The 7,003-nt window shown below is 54.3% G+C and overlaps 1 long non-coding RNA gene across 1 annotated transcript; it reads left to right on the forward strand.

Annotated features, from left to right (window-relative positions):
- Nucleotides 1-2,345, forward strand: LOC309799722. Its single transcript, XR_014293328.1, has 3 exons — nucleotides 1-85; nucleotides 237-468; nucleotides 997-2,345. It is a non-coding gene; the product is annotated as an uncharacterized lncRNA (long non-coding RNA).
- Nucleotides 2,346-7,003: the final 4,658 nt, after the last annotated feature.

Consider the following 7,003-nt stretch of genomic DNA (forward strand, 5'->3'; position numbering starts at 1 on the left):
ACTCTTTCGGTTGCCAGCTTGGACCTGGCTCTCCAAGGGTCCCTCGGTCTGTTTCTATAGGGCCGTGCCCTGGCCCACCCTTCAGGTCTGCTTTGTTTCCTGGGATCCCAACCCCTTCTCCCTCTGGGCTGGCTCATGCTGTGGACGGGCTCGGGGAAGTCCCTCCTGGTGTGGCTCTTCAGTCTCGCCTCTGTTGTCATTTCACAGTGGCGACCCTCCATCTACCTCCATTTCAGGGTGGACCCATGGGGCCTGCAGCCACTCTGGCCAACCCTTCAGCCCTCAAGAACCTCCATCAGCACCAGGGAGCCTGGGCTCCAAGAACCTCCTCTCTGCTGTGGCAGCTTCCTCTTTGTGTCCTTCCCTCCCATTTCTGCACCCCGATTTCCAGAGGGCCTCTGGCCGAGGGTGAGAACCCACTGACCCCCAGGGAGAAGCCCTGCAGAGCAAAGACCTCACCCTGAGGAGGTGGGTAAAGAAGAGAACCCCTCTTGTGTGCTGGGCCCTGGGCACATCTTCTGCCCTGGGAAGGGGTGTCAGGATGTCCATTTTGCATATGGAAACCGAGGCTCAGCCAGGGAAATGGATGGGGACCTTAAGGGTGGTGGGGAGGTCATCTCAATCCCTTCTTGCAGGCCCGGAGCCCTTTTACCCTCCCCCAAAGCTCCCATCTGCTGCTTCAGGGGTCCTAGCCTAGCTGTCCGTCTCCCCTGCCCCTCCCAGCTTCTGACTAATACTTCCTGGCGGCAGTTATATGTCCTGCCCCCACTGTGCCCATGCCAGCGACAGCCCACATCGCATGGGCCACATCTGGCTCCATTTGAGCACACCCTCCCCTCCTTTGTCCCTCCCCCTCCTCTGCCCAGGCACCAGATCAGGAAGGACCCCTGAGAACCTCTCTTCTCTGGATCCATCAGCCCTCCTTGCCTGCCCTTTCACAACCTCTAAGGGAGTCACTCCTTCCCCTCCTTTCAGCCTCCTCATCCTCTCTTCCAGCCTCCACCCCCTGGACATCTTGACTCCATCCTTCAGCATCCCTTCCCTCACTGTATCCTGACTGCTTAGACCACCTCCTTCTCCAGCCCCCACTGAACAACAGATTGGGAAGGGGAATTTTGCAAGGTTCGAGACCCCAGAGCTGTCCTAGGGTAAGGGGAAGGCCGGTCAGCCCAGGGATTAAGTTGCCTCTAGCCCAGCCCTCTGTCCAGTTACCAGCATGGGGCTGGGGCGGGGGGGACATTGGTAGAGGTGACTCCAAGGTATGTGTGCATGGAGGGATATAGCCGAGCCTGCGTGGAGCGGGTGGAGGGCTGAGGGGAACTGAATGGCTCACCCTCTCTAAGTTGTCTTTTGTGAGGGATGGGAGGAGCCTGGAAGGCCCTCTAGCTACTGGCTTCCCTCCTCCTTCCTCCCTGCTTAGCAACTGTTGCTGGGTAAATATTTGCCCCACCAGGATCAGCGGCTGGAGAGCTGGCGTCAGCCCGGGCAGCTGCCCCTCTCCTCAGTTCCTGGGCCTCCCCTCTGCCCAGCTCTCCACTCCTCCTGGGCCACCTGACCTGGACTACAGATGTGATCTCCCCCACACTTACCTCAAAGCTCAGTTCTTCCTCCCTCACGGTAGACTTCTTCCCCAAACTTCTTCCTCTGCCCGCTCTTATCTCTCCCCCATCCCCACTTACCCTCTGTGCTCAGATCTCTCTGGTCCATCCTCCACCGCTTGTCCACTAAAGTGAGGCCCCACCTCTGAGTCAGACAAGTCCCTTGCCTCTACCCCACCACACCCCACTTGGAGCCCAGCCTGGCTATCGCATCTGGTACATCTCTGGCGTTCACTGAGCCCCAGGACCTAACTTCCTCTGCTCTAACAAAAAATATGCCCCCACCCCTAAACCTTATCTGAGCTCCCCGAAGCTCCAGGCAGAGGGAGGAGAGGGGATGCAGGATGTTTTGATGGACACCCTGTCCGTCCTCCATTCCCAGGCCAGGCAGCTCCGCTTCAGGAAGCCAGCGCCATTTTCACCTCCTCTGGGGGTGGCATGGAGGGAATCCTGGCCAAGAGGAAACAGATGCCCCCTTGGCCCCTCCTTGGGCAGCCTGAGAGCACACCAGCCTCAGCCCATGCATCCTGTCCCTCCCAGCCCCCTGCTGCCCACCCCTGCTCCAGTGGTTTCCCCATCACCTATCACTGTGATGAAGAGCCCCTCAGGGGTCAATGGCCAAAGTGAGGTGCGCTCTCAGGGTGCCCTGTGAGCTTTGGATTTACTGGACAAAGAAGGCAAATGGGGTGCTACTCTGGGGCAGACCTGTGGGTGACTTAGGGATAGTGGGAAGGGGAAATCTGGGAAGTTGGACCAAGGCAGGTCTAGAAATGAGTGGGGTTGGTCTGCATGATGTCCTAACTCCTCCCAGCTCTGAAGTTCTGGCTTCTAGGCAATGAATGATGAAGCACTGGCCCAAGGCAGTCCCTCCCCATCCCATGGGCCTCCCTCCAGGAGCTCCTGATCTTGGCAGAGATGCTGCCCATCCACCTGCCCCACCTGGCAGTCCCAGCCACTTCTCCAGAAAGTGCCCTTTGCTCCATCCACCCATCAGGAAATCTCTTGCAGATTAACCACCATTCTCCTTTCGAGAGTTCACTTTCCCAGTTGACCCCCCCTGGTGTGAGTGCCCGAGGTGGGGGGGGTAGGGTGGGGGTGGGGGGGTAGTCTTCAAAGCGGGCCCTGAGGAGCTTAGGAGAGGCAGGGGCTGGAGCCTCAGGGGGATTTATGGTGAAGGTAACAAAGGTGAAGCTCAGGGACCCTCAGTTGCAGGCCGGGGAGCCTTCCTGGCCTTTCCGGAACCCTCAGAGGAGTCTGCCCATGTTTGCACGTGGTCATATTTCTGTGTAAAATCTGTAAAAGATCTTCTCATATTTTAAAAATAAAGCCTCCCCACAAAAATTGGATGAACACTTAGGGAGACCGATTGTCCGGTTTGCCAGGAATTGTCCCGGTTTGAGCACCACAAGTCCCTTGTCCTTTGTCTTAGGAAACTCCTCAGTGCTCTGCAAACAGGACAGGTGGCCCCAGTTTCAGGCCCCACATTTGTTAACGTTTGGTCCTTACGTGGATGAGGGGAGGGGGACAGGGAATCCTTTTCTACCTCACTTTCTGCAAGTGTACGGGTGTGCAGGGCTTGAGGACCCTTTTCTCCAGCCCCAGTCCTGGAGTTGTGGAGCTTCTGTTTGTTTCCTTGGCAACAGGGAGAGGAAACCCCCATTTAGGAGACCCGGGAGGCCCCAGCAACCACACACACACACAGATACACACAGACTCACAGGCAGCCGCCCACACGCAGGCGTCTGCGTCAGCACCAGCCGTCAGCACTGCCCGCCTCCGTGCCGGGGCGGGGCGTGGAGGGAGGAACAACCCAGTCGGAGCCCGAGTCACACTACCGCCCCAACTGATCTGCCGCTCCACATGGCTCCACCCATGTCTCCGGTGCCCCGCCCCTTCTCACTCCTACCTCCCCTCCCCCACCCTCACCAGGTGGGGAGGGGCCATAGCTGGGGGTTGGAGAGGAGAGAGGAAAATGTCACTGCCGAATTCCTCTTTGCGCCCTAGTCTGGTGTGTACCGTGGCAGTATTGTGTATTGTGGTGTGTACTGTGACAGTTCTGGAAACCTGAGGCTCACAGGTGGGGCGGGTCTCTTGGCCCAGTTGGGAGGGGGATGGGGTTTGGAATGTTGGGCAGGACCTTCCCGGCGGACTCTCCCGATTTTGCTGTTGGATTGGTCTCCTGGGGCCTGGGCTGAAGCGAGGTGGGATATAGTCAACCTGGAGGCAGACACCTGGGGTTTGGGGCCTGCTTCTGACACCTGTCTGCTGTGTGGCCTTGAGCAAATCAGTTAACCTGCCCAAGCCTCAGTCTTGGGGGTAATGGTGTTTGCTTTTTGCATCTCTAAGAGGTTGGCGAGGGTTACAGTAGTAATCTTAATTGTGAAAGGATCACACCTGGGAGACCTGCCCAGCCAGGTATGAGGTGTAAAGGGTTAGTTCTCTATCCATTATCCAGCAGCCCCTTCTGGCCAGGCTGGAGCCCTGAAGGAAAAGAACCGTGCTCTGGCTCAGCAGCCAGCACCCCTATGTCACAGTGACGTTAATGCCGGTCTCTTGAGGTGGATTAGCCCCTCAAATAGGTCCAGAGTGCTGTCCTGTCTCCTGTGATAGCATGCGATGGGGTCAGAGTACTATTTCGGGGGTTCTGAGTGACCTTGGGCAAATCTTTCCTCTTCTGGCCTTAGAAGCCACTTGTAAAGAGAGGGGCTTATTCCCCAGAGCCCTGGGGGCCTCTTGGGAGAGGCGCAAGGGATCACCAGGCAGGAGTCCCCAAATCTCCCTACTAGAGAGGCTCTGCCTCTGTCATTTAGTATCTTGGGCTTTTGGGGTGAGATTTCATTCGAATGAGGGGTTCTCTGTCTTTCCAAACGGCTGTCAAACACACGCTCCTTCTAAGGGCCTTCCTGGCTGAACTAAGCTAAGCTAATTGCCCTGAACCTGCATCATTCCATCTAGCTGAGTCTGGGTAGGAAGAAGGCAGTCTAGTCAGCTGGGCTACCTTAGGTCAATTAGTCAACCTCTCGGAGTTTTGGGGTTTTGGTATATATTGATAAAATGCAGATAATAATACCTCCCTCATAAGGCTAAGGTGAAGATTAAGTGGGATCACCCACACACAGCCCCTAGCCCAGTGCCTGGTACATGGCAGCCACTTAAAGAACAGGCAAGTCCTTCCACCCTCAAGGTTATAATAATCACCTGTGTACAAGTGACTCAGCAGTTCAACAGGTGTTTAGTACGAGACCCTGTGATCAAAGGATGAATAAGACAGGGACCCTCCCTCAAGAACTCACTATAAAGGGACCCTCAAACTATGGCCTTGACTCTCCAAATCAGCCCCCACTCCCTAGACCCTCTGCCAAAGAGTTACTTCTTCCCACCCCTATGGGGGAGTATAACTGTCTCCCCAGTGGCCTAGGACCCATTCGAATCCTCCTCTCTCTCACTCCTACCTGTCCAGGATTATAACCTGGTGGGTAAGTGCTTGGCTTTCAGAGTCAGGTCCACCTGTATTACAATCCCAGTTCTGCTACTTACCATATGATCTTAGATAAGTGGTTCTCAACTGGAGGTGATTTTGCCCCACAGGGGACATCGGCACTATCTGAAGACTTTAAAAAAAAAAAATTTATTTATTTGGTTGTGCCGGGTCTTAGTTGCGGCACGCGGGATCTTCATTGCTGCGTGGAGGATCTTTAGTTGCGGCATGCGGGCTCTTAGTTGCGGCATGCAGGACCTAGTTCCTTGATCAGGGATCGAACCTGGGCCACCTGCATTGGAAGTGTGGAGTCTTAACCACTGTACCTCCAGGGAAGTCCCCCTCTCTCCTTCTTGACCCCAGGCTTATCAAGCAGCAAGAATCCTCTCTCGCAGGCCCCATCCCTGAACCAGGCGGCTGCCTCCATCTCCCCCTTCTCTGGTCCTGGTCCTGAATTTCCTCCCACACTTTCCTGCCTCACCTCTAGTGTCTCCCTGCTCAGCTCAGCTGTGCACCCTTCTCAGCTCTTTCCTGCTTCTGCACCTCTACACAGACTTCCTCCCTGCACCAGTCCACCCCTACTCCTCCCACATGTCCTGCCAAAGTGGCATAAGATAGTGAAGTCTTGGACCTGGCTGCCTTGTCCAAGTTCTGAGCTCGGCCTATTACTGTTTAGTTTTGGGAAAGTCAGCCTCAGCTCTGAAACAGGGAAATAATCTCCAGCCCATAAGGTGGTTTTGTGGAACAAAATTGAGAATGTATGTGAAAACATGCAACTATGAAGAGCGTCAAAGTGTAAGTTACCCGGTTTGTTGAGCATTATCCCACTTTATATTTTATTTTCATAGCACTTAACCACCTTCTAACAAACTATAATTTTGTCTTTTATTTATGGACCATCTCCCTCCACTAGGATGTCAGCTCCATGAGGGTAGGGATTTTTGTCTGTTTTATTCACTGCTGTCTCCCAGTGTCTAACTCAGTGCTTGGCACACAGTAGGTGTTCAATAAATGTTTGTTGGATGAGTGAATTCACTATCTATGTATAAGGCACTTCTGTAAAGCCCGAAATCTACCTCCTCCAAGGAGCCTCCCTTTAAATACATGTTACTTAATCATTGCAGCATCCCCATGCTGCAATGGGGAAACTGAGGCTGAAAGAAAAGAAATAACTTGCCCAAAGTCAGTCACCTGAAAAAGTGGCAGGACCAGATGCATTTGTTCATTTAAGAAACACTGAACACCTCCTGTATGCCAGGCTCTGGGCCAAATGTTGGGGACACAGATGGCCAGGATTTGGTCCCTCCTGTCCCTCACAGCACTTTTGGGAGGCAGGGTCAGAGGAAGGCCCAGGATGCTATGGGAACAGAGGCGGGTCCCCCTCCAAGGTCATTGGTCTTCAAGACAAGTGCCCCTCCACTGCCCAAACCACCCCTTGGACTCAACAACTATATTCTGATATCACTTATTAATGTTCCAGCTCCCAGCTTCCGGGATCCATTTGGAAATCATTATCCAGTTAAGGGTTCTATGCTGCTCTTTAACCACTTGTGCTTGGTTTTGCCTTTCCCTCTGTTTTCCCTACAAGTGGGCAACTCCCTTGAGAGCAAATATAGTAGCTCAACCCCCACGTCTTTGGTAGCCACACCACCCACGTTACAGATGAGGGAACCGAGGCCCAGAGAATTCAGTAGCAGACCTGTCATCACATAGCAAGTGGGAGATAAGAAAGATTGGAACCTGGTCTCCACCCAGTCACAACTCCCCCCAGCCCTCACCCCCAGCAGGCTCCGCTCATCTGGACCTGGCCTTCCCTGCTTTCTCCTGCTTCTTCTGGGACTGGTGATCTACACCTGGCAGCAAGAGAGCTGATGATGACATTTGGGATTCAGAGTTAGGATTGAATATTCAAGATAAAGTCCCCTCG

This window comes from Mesoplodon mirus (genome assembly GCF_964341445.2).
Source record: "Mesoplodon mirus genome assembly, chromosome: 3".
Lineage (NCBI taxonomy): Eukaryota > Metazoa > Chordata > Mammalia > Artiodactyla > Ziphiidae > Mesoplodon > Mesoplodon mirus.